At 46.2% G+C, this 9,167-nt stretch overlaps 1 protein-coding gene across 10 annotated transcripts in view; it reads left to right on the top strand.

Annotated features, from left to right (window-relative positions):
- RANBP3 (RAN binding protein 3) overlaps window positions 1-9,167 on the top strand; it is a 62,002-nt gene that overhangs the window by 637 nt on the left and 52,198 nt on the right. The gene's annotated exons all lie outside the window — the stretch shown is intronic.

The raw sequence follows: 9,167 nt of genomic DNA, 5'->3' as shown, positions 1-9,167 counted from the left end.
GCCCACCCACCAATCCCGTGGGGTTCTCGTCCTCCGCGGGCCTTCCCCATTCAGAGGACGGAGGACGCCCGGTCTGTTTCCACCTCCCGCCCCGAGCTCGGCCCCCAGTTCCCGCCAGTTCCCCAAATCCTTCGTGGCGACCTGAGGGTCTCACCTAGTCTGTCAGCATTTAGGCCGGGCCGCAGGATGTGGGCCCTGAAAGTCCTGGCTCCTCTTTGGCCCTTTTTTGCTGCAGTTCCAGAGAGAGAGAGAGACTGTGATCCTCTCCCCTGTTGAGCGCTGACATCCCACCTGAAGGTTTATGACAAGGTTACAGAGCCGAATCCCTAGAGAAAACACTCCGTAAGCCGATGTCTGCTCAAATCAACAGTGGTGTTGATACCGCTGTAGCTTCGGGACTTCCTAGGCCTATTTTTAGCTCCCCCCTCTTCTAGGTGCACAGCTACAAGCGACCTATCTCCCTGCCTGGCCCTGATCCCCAATACCATGCTCCCAGCTATTGGAGGGTGTCCTGAGGTTTCCATAGTGAAGCGCATGAATGCATGAATTGATAAGTGCTCACCCTGGTGGAGCATTTGTGATGGTACCAGGTAATGTTCAATGTCTTGATCACCCTGTGTTTTCTCCGGTGATACAAAAGCTCTATGAGGTAGGTACTGTAGCCCTGTGCTCCTGGTAAAGAAACAGAGTAGCTGTTTGTACAAAGCAGGTCACACAGCCAGGAAGGAGCAGGGATGTGAATCAATGAGGTCTGGCTTCAGAACCACCCCCTACCGTGGTCATTTTATGGCACATCCCTTTTATAAGATAAAGGAGCCTATAGAGCATTCATAAGATTTAAAGTTAGTAGAGGGACTGGACAAATTGGAATCAATATGACTTTATGTATTTACATCTTCGCCTCATTCAGTTTCTTGACCTCAAGACTCATCTACCCGATATCATATTCGCCATTTCTATTTGGGTGTCTAATAGGCATATCAAACAAAATCCCTATCTTTTCTCCAAAAACCTGTCCATGCCATCGTCTTTCCCCCATTGTAGTAAATGGCAAGTCCATTCTTTGAATCAGGCCCAAAACCTTGAAGTCACCTTGACTCCTCTCTTTCTCTTACTTGCCACAGTAAATCCTGTCTGTTCTACCTTAAAAGTATTTTAGAGGATGACCACTTACCACCAACACTGTTGCCCCTTGGGTTTTCCTTCTACCCTTACTGCTTAACCCAGAAGCCATAGTGGCCCCCTAATACCTCCCTGTCCTCTCCCACCACTCTCTCCCTGATTCTGGCTTTCTCAGTGTCCCTTGAATAATCCATTAGCTCCCTCCATTATGCCTTTGGACCTGCTGCTTCCTCTTCCTGAATCACTCTTCCCCATATATTCCCATGGCCCACTCCCTCACCTCTGTCAGATTTTTACTCAAGGGTTACTTTATTATTGAGACTTTCTCTGGCCACCTGTGTTAAATTGTATCCACATTCCCTGTCCCCTTTACCCTGCTTAATTTTACCCACAGCACTTAATCACCATCTGGCATGCTAGGTTTACTTGTTTGTTCAACTACTCTTCTACTGGAATATAAGCTCCACGAAGGCAAGGCTTTCTGTCTGTCACTATTACTGATGGAGTCACAACATCTAGAACAGTGCCTGGCACAGAGTAGGTATCCAAGAAATGTTTGTCCGATGAATGAATGAATTCAGTGAGGACCTTCATTGGGAGATATCTTTTAGCATAAAGAGGAAATTATGGATTCCTGTTTCCCAAGGATACCATTTCTAGCATATACCTGACACATCAGCTGTCAATTATAAATTACTGCATAGTTGAATGGGTAAGTGTGAAATAGAGAAATGGAATGTTTTTGCGTAATGAATGCTGCACTCACCTAGTACTTTGCCTCTGGCACTAGTTCTGGCATAGATGTCCTCAGGAAATCAACTTTCAGGGCTTTTTATGCCTCACATATTCCTGCCATCCTTTAATTAGTCATTATGTGTTTCTTGACTCCATTTCTGGATTTGGCTTGGATGTTAAACTTATCGCTGTAAACTAAGACTCCCTTGCCTATGCATTTTGAAGCCTTAAGGACTGCCCCCATCCATGTGCTTTTCCTCTTGCTATTTAAGCTCCAAATGCTCTCTTGGATTCTGTCTTTCTAGACAGGGATCCTAAGCTGATCCATCCTCACACCCTCTGTCTCTCTTCTGTGGGCCATTGCCACCTCTGTGTGAGTCTGAGCATTGGCTAGCCACCCGGTCTGGGCATCAGGATTGCCTAGGGAGTTTTTTGTTTTGGGGTTTTTTAAAAATATATATTTTATTGATTTTTTACAGAGAAGAAGGGAGGGGGATAGAGAGTTAGAAACATCGATGAGAGAGCAACATCGATCAGCTGCCTCCTGCACACCCCCTACTGGGGATGTGTCTGCAACCAAGGTACATGCCCTTGACTGGAATCGAACCCGGGACCCTTCAGTCCGCAGGCCGACGCTCTATCCACTGAGCCAAACCAGTCAGGGTGCTTAGGGAGCTTTTTTAAAACCAGAAATGCTCAGTCCCCCACACCACACCTATTCTGATTCTGTGAGGTGTGAGGTGGGCCCTGGGCATCTATACAGTTAGAAAGCAGCCAGGGTTGAGAAACCACGGGCTTGAGTGGGACATGATAGGAGTACTGCTTATCTACAAAGAAACATTTCCAGTGCTTTACCCAACACAGCATCTCGTTGGCCCTTGTTGCCATAGTGATCTCTTCAGGGATGCTTGACAACAGCTCCCAGAGCCCTTTCTTGGTATTCCTGTAGTCTTTGACTTGTCCAGTTGTGTTTTGGGATATTCTCTTCTTCCTGGCATTTTGCTATTGATACATCCCAAACTCTAATCATCCTAACTCTGAAGTTATTCTGCATTGTAGACTAACATCAGGCTTTGATGGCAGCATTTTGATCTTGGCAAAGTTAACGAAGAATAGGGAGAGGGGAGCAGAGTGTATATGAGTTATAGGAAATCTTGGGTTCTAGATCCTGCATTACCATATACATTACTACATACATTTGAATTCTTACTGACTTGTGGACATGCATGGTAGAAAGCTGAGATGTGGTATAAAGCAGGGTTCTCAACTTTGGCCCCATTGACATTTTGGGTTGGATGATTTTTTGTGGTAGAGGCTGCCCTATACCTTGTAAGATGTTTAGCATCATAGTGGCATTCCTGATTCTACCCACAGATATCAGTAGCACACACCCTCCCCTGAATCCCTGCCTCAGTGGTCGTGACAACCAAAAATGTCTTCAGACACTGCAAAATGTCCCAGGGTGGGCGGTGAGTGAACCATCAGCAGTTGAGACCCACAGTGGTTCTCAACCTTCCTAATGCCGCGACCCTTTAATACAGTTCCTCATGTTGTGGTGACCCCCCCAACCAAAAAATTATTTTCGTTGCTACTTCATAACTGTGATTTTGCTACTGTTATGAATCGTAATGTAAATATCTGATATGCAGGGTGTATTTTCATTGTTCGCGACCCACAGGTTGAGAACCGCTGCCTAGAGTAAGTGATGGTGAGGCACAGGCTGTGCCCTATATATTGGATTTTGTGTTTGACTCTGCCTTTGTATTCTCTGAGTGCCTTTAGGCAAATTCTTAACCCTTTTGAGCCTCAGTTTCCTCACCAATAAAATGGGAATGGTCATAACTATCTCATGGTTGCTGGGAGTATTCGCTAAATTAATGCATATAAATTATTTAGCACCTGTCTCAGCACACAGTAATAAACAGTCAGTAAATGGTAGCTATTTTTACTGCAGTGGGCTCATGTTGTAGACATATTTAGCTTAAGTGCTCAGCAAAGAGAGAGGAAAAAAAAAGAGAGATGAATCTACCCCACTGAATGATATGTCCCTGGGTCAGCCCATGGTGGAAGCCAGTGGGAGCTGGTCCTCCTGTTTTCTGTCTTGCCTTTCATTGCTTGATCTTCTAGCATTGGGTTCTCAGCCTCAGCACTATGAACATATGGAACCAGATCATTCTTTGTTGTGGGGCTACCCTGTGCATTGTAGGGTGTTGATTGGCTTCCCAGGCCTTGATCCACTATACGCCAGTAGGACCCTTCCCCAGTTGTGATAACCAAAAATGTTTCCAGACATTGGCCAATGTCCCCTGGCGGGATGGCACAATTACTCCCATTTGAGAACCAGTGATCTAGCCTGATCAGCTATCAGTCTAGAGATTTTCAAGGTTGGTTTGGCTTTTCTCCGTTTTTTTTTATCTTACTTGTTGACTTAAAACCTAAACCCTGAGAGGATGAGTTGCAACTGAATTTTTATTAATGAGCCAGAACTCAGTTGGACTCATCAGTTCACTTAATTCTCACCATCCCCTTCCCCTGCCCTAAATTTTTAGGCTAAGTGATAAACATTTAAAAATTTTTCATTAAGTTGTGATAAACTTTAACTCTGGGATTTGCCCTCAGGTCAGAGCATGCACATTTGACTCTGGGGTGCCCCTCATGTCTGTAGCATGTGGGGCCTGGTGTTAGTAAGAGGTGCCATGCTACCTCAAAGGCTGCAAAATCATTGGGTGTTAGAGCTAGTTGGGATGTGGTTTGTGCTTAGAGTCCAAGGGAGTTGGAGTGAATGGAGGCAATAGGAATTTGGTAAGATTAGAATGGAGTTTGCAGAAGGGACACTGTTTGGGGTTGCCGATGGGGGCATTTTAGGTGCCAGTTGAATTCTGGGTCTAGTAAGTGAGTTCAGGCAGAGGATAGGCTGGAGTAGAGTGGGAGATGAGGGCCACTCAGGGAACAGTGGGGTGCATTTGGAGGATCTCCAGTACATTAGAAAGGCAGATGGCCAAGGTGGCTACTATTGACTTGACCAAGCCTTGGTAGCTCTCCATGGTACTTTAAGCAGTCAAGAGGCAGATGGGTTTGCAATTGCATCATTATCTACTCAGGACCTAGTGGTAGTGTGGGCAGCAAGTTTCTTCAGTTTATTTGAACAGGATTTCTTTTTCCCACCTGTGTGCAGTACCCTTCCTGTGGTCTCATGGAATCCTGTGTGGAGTGATTGTACATTACTACTAGGTAGCAAAGTATATAGCACAGGGCCTCAGAATAAAGCCCTGCATGTCCACAGCTTGCTTGGTTGTTGGCACGCTGTGCTGTTGCATAGTACTTGCTGTGAATCTTAACCCTGATTGTCCATCCCACTTGTTTATTGTTTAAGGAGGTTTTGAGGAAAATAAAAACTGATGCCTGTGCTGTACCGTCATTGCTGCATTGGTCCAGGGCATCGTAGTTTTAAAAGGCCCCACAGATGTCTTATGACATGAAGCCAGGGTTGAAAACCACAGGCAGAAGTTACAAGATTGCTTCAAGGGTAAGCAGACATGTTTAATTTGGCACATTTAGGTTTTTCTTTGTTTTAATTAGGAGCCAAAACTTAAGAATTCTGAGGTTTCTAGGGGGAAAAATAACCCAAGTTTCTGATTTCTCATGGAAAACAAGAACCAGGCTCTGCCTGCATACCTGCATACTATGATTTTGCCTGGTGTGAGGAGCAGCTGCTGCCCTTGAGATATACTGTCCCAGACACCACAATCCTCACTGAGTTGTTTGGGGCCTGGCCCACTTCCTCCTTTTCTGGTGCCTGCCCAACCTGGGTTGGCTTTTTGTTTCAACCCTTTTGTACCCCTCTTAGACACAGTGTTCTTTCTACTCAGGGTACTCTTTAATCTCAGCAGAAAGCTCCGACTCTCTGCAATTAATTTGGGATTCAGTGTCCTCCAATGCTAATATTCAAAGAGCAGTATATGGCAATGGTTCTCCAAGATGGTCCAGAAGCCCCTGGAAGTGCCCAAGACTTTTCAAGTACTTTGGGCAAGTTGTTTGACTTCAGTTCCTGCATCTTTGCAGTGGGAACAATGCAAATTAAGTCTGAGGATAGTTGTGTGAGAGAGAACATATATCAGATCATTGACTCACTGGCTTTTGCAGATACTATCAGTTACGACTGGCTGCTACTCTTCTGATTGGGTGCCTGGATAGAGAAAAAGTTCCTTTGGGGTTATAGCTGTGTCCTCATCATTACTGACATTAGGGTTAGTAGGGGCCATCCTGTGCATTGTAGCATGTTTAGCAGTATCCCTCCCTACATTTGACCCACATGATGCCAGTGGTACCCACCTACCCCAGTCATTACAAGGAGAAATATCTCCAGACAAGGAAAAATGTCTCAGATGTCCCCTCAAGGACAGAATCACCCCCATGTGAGACCCCCTGGGTTAGGGAATTCCATTGACACCCCCATACCCGAAACTATGTTCTATAACAGGGGTGGGCAAACTTTTTGACTCGAGGGCCACAATGGGTTCTTAAACTGGACCGGAGGGCCGGAACAAAAGCATGGATGGAGTGTTTGTGTGAACTAATATAAATTCAAAGTAAACATCATTACATAAAAGGGTACGGTCTTTTTTTGTTTGTTTGTTTTATTCATTTCAAATGGGCCGGATCCAGCCCGCGGGCCGTAGTTTGCCCACGGCTGTTCTATAATCATCTGGTTTACTAAATTCCTAATCCTGCACACATTTAAATACACAAACTGCCCAGCTGGTGTGTCTCAGTGTTTGAGCGTCATCCTATGAACCAGGAGATCACGGTTCAATTCCAGATCAGGGCACATGCCTGGGTTGTGGACTTGATCCCCAATGGGGGCCGTGCAGGAGGCAGCCAATAGGATGATTCTCATCATTGATGTTTCTATCTCTCTCCCTCTCCCTTCCTCTCTGAAATAAATACAAATATATTTAAAAATAAATAAATACACAAACTGAGTGGGAAGGAAAAAAGGAGGTAACTCACAGAAGCTGGGGGTCACCCTCTTTGTATTGTCTGACACACCGGGAACTTACTCTGGTGTATAATGTGAGTTAGCGAGCTAAAGCAGTCTTTTTCCAAATAATTAATGTAGAACCAGGAGATCTGGTTCAACCTCAGAACAGTTGATATTTGGGTTTGAATCAATCTTTGTGATTGGGGGATCGTCCTATGCACCCTAGGATGTTGATCAATATCCCTGGTCTCCATTTACTAGATGTCATTAGCAGCTTCTCTCCATTGTGATAACTAAAACTGTCTCCAGACATTGTCTATTGTTCCTAGGGGGAACAAAATCACCTCTGGTGAGAACTACTGGGTTATAAGATTAAATAAAACTATCCAGGAATAAATTATTTGCCAACTAGAGTTTAGGCTCACCCTCCTGACCTTCCTTTTTCATTGTGGTCTTTTGGCATCATGGACTTCATTTCCCTGTTAATGAGGAGGAACAGTGCTTTCCATGACCTTTCAGGTCCAAGGTGAGGACCTGACAGAATGTCAGAGCTGGAAAGGACCTTCAGAGATGTTCCAGGTCCAAGCCATTCATTTCATGAGAGCTGAAGCAGGGAGAGTTGGCTGGTAACAACATGCCTACTGCCAGCCATTGAGTCGATTGGTCATCCTTTCTAGTGGATCAGTACCATCAACTTAATGGGAATTTGTTCTTCTCCCAAAAACTGACTCGTGGGGCACTCCATTCGCTCTCACTCTCCCAAAGAAAATAGGAAATTGCAGAGATAGTAGTTACTTCGTGCACATGTTTAGAAGGTAGGCCTTGTTTCTACAGTAAGTTTAAAATACCTTGGCTAAACTAAACTCGCCTAGGTTTGCCACACAGAGTCTCCAGAATTTGTTGACCCAGAATCAATGCCTGCCCTGCATCTGTAACAACAGGGTAGGAGAGGGGAAAACAGTTCTTGAGTGTTTGGCTTTCTCCACTGAGCAAGAGCTCAGGGGATCTAAGGGTCCAGGGTCTGGGTTATTCATCATTACCATTTGGGAGATTCGGGAACACCCTGCTTGTGGAGTCTTCTTGTCAGCGGAGCAAGAGTTATTACAGCTGCCAGCAAGACATGCCTTCATAGCCTCATTACAGTCATCTCCATCCCCACACCTAAGAGACCAACAGGCTCTGTCTTCAAAATATTCAACTCCACCCACTTTGCCCTGTCTCCAAGGCCACAAGACTAGCCTGAGCCACCATTGTCACTGCCATTTCTCACCTGGATGACTCCTGGAGGCACCTCACTGGTCCCCTTGCATCTACTCCTGCCTCCCTGAGATCTCACCTCCCAAGATGATCTTCCCCTACATTTTACGTACAAAACTTTTCTTACACACATGAGAGGTAGAATCACATAAGGACTACTGCCAGGGTGGATCTTTTAAAAATATAAACCAGGCCCTGGCCAGGAGGTTCGGTTGAAGCATCATCCCGTGCACCAAAAGGTTGCAGGTTCAATTCCCGGTCAGGGCACAGGCCTGGGTTATGGGTTCCATCCCTGGTCGGGGTGCATATGGAGGCAACTGATTGATTTAAAATACCTTGGCTAAACTAAACTCGCCTAGGTTTGCCACACAGAGTCTCCAGAATTTGTTGACCCAGAATCAATGCCTGCCCTGCATCTGTAACAACAGGGTAGGAGAGGGGAAAACAGTTTTTGAGTGTTTCAATGTGTTTCTCACATCAGTGTTTCTCTCTAAACTCAATAAACGTATCCTCAGGTGAAGATCATTCATATACATATATATGTGTGTATACATTATACATATATATATGTATACATTATACATATATATATATAAAAGAGCTAATATGCTAATGGTCGTGATGCCCTCACGCTGTAACAACGGTTCATCAGGAGGCTGCATGCTCGACAGGGCAGAGCCGCAGCGTTGCTCCAGAGACGGGGCAGAAGCAGGGAGGTGCCCGGAGGAGGCAGAACCATCCCATGGCAGGGTGGGCGGGGGTGAGAGCCCGTGGCGCGCCCCTCACCAGTCCTTCACCACCCATCACTCACACTCAGCGCGCCCGCTGCCCATCTGCCGGGGGAAGGAGCGCAGCGCATGTGCCGCCAGGAAGCAGAGCTCGAAACTCGGCAGCAGGCGGGAGGCTTCTATGCTCTCCTCCATCACCATGATGAGGCAGAGCCTCTGCGTTGCTCCAGAGAGGGGGTGGAAGCAGGGAGGCGCCCGGAGGAGTCAGGACCAGCCCAAGGCGACTCGCGGGACCGAGGGCGGGGCCAGGCATGCCCGAGCTCTGTGTGGAGAGGTTAGGGTGT

This window comes from Myotis brandtii, unplaced genomic scaffold (assembly GCF_000412655.1).
Source record: "Myotis brandtii unplaced genomic scaffold, ASM41265v1 scaffold827, whole genome shotgun sequence".
Classification (NCBI taxonomy): domain Eukaryota; kingdom Metazoa; phylum Chordata; class Mammalia; order Chiroptera; family Vespertilionidae; genus Myotis; species Myotis brandtii.
This window is presented reverse-complemented; position numbering and strand designations above follow the sequence as displayed.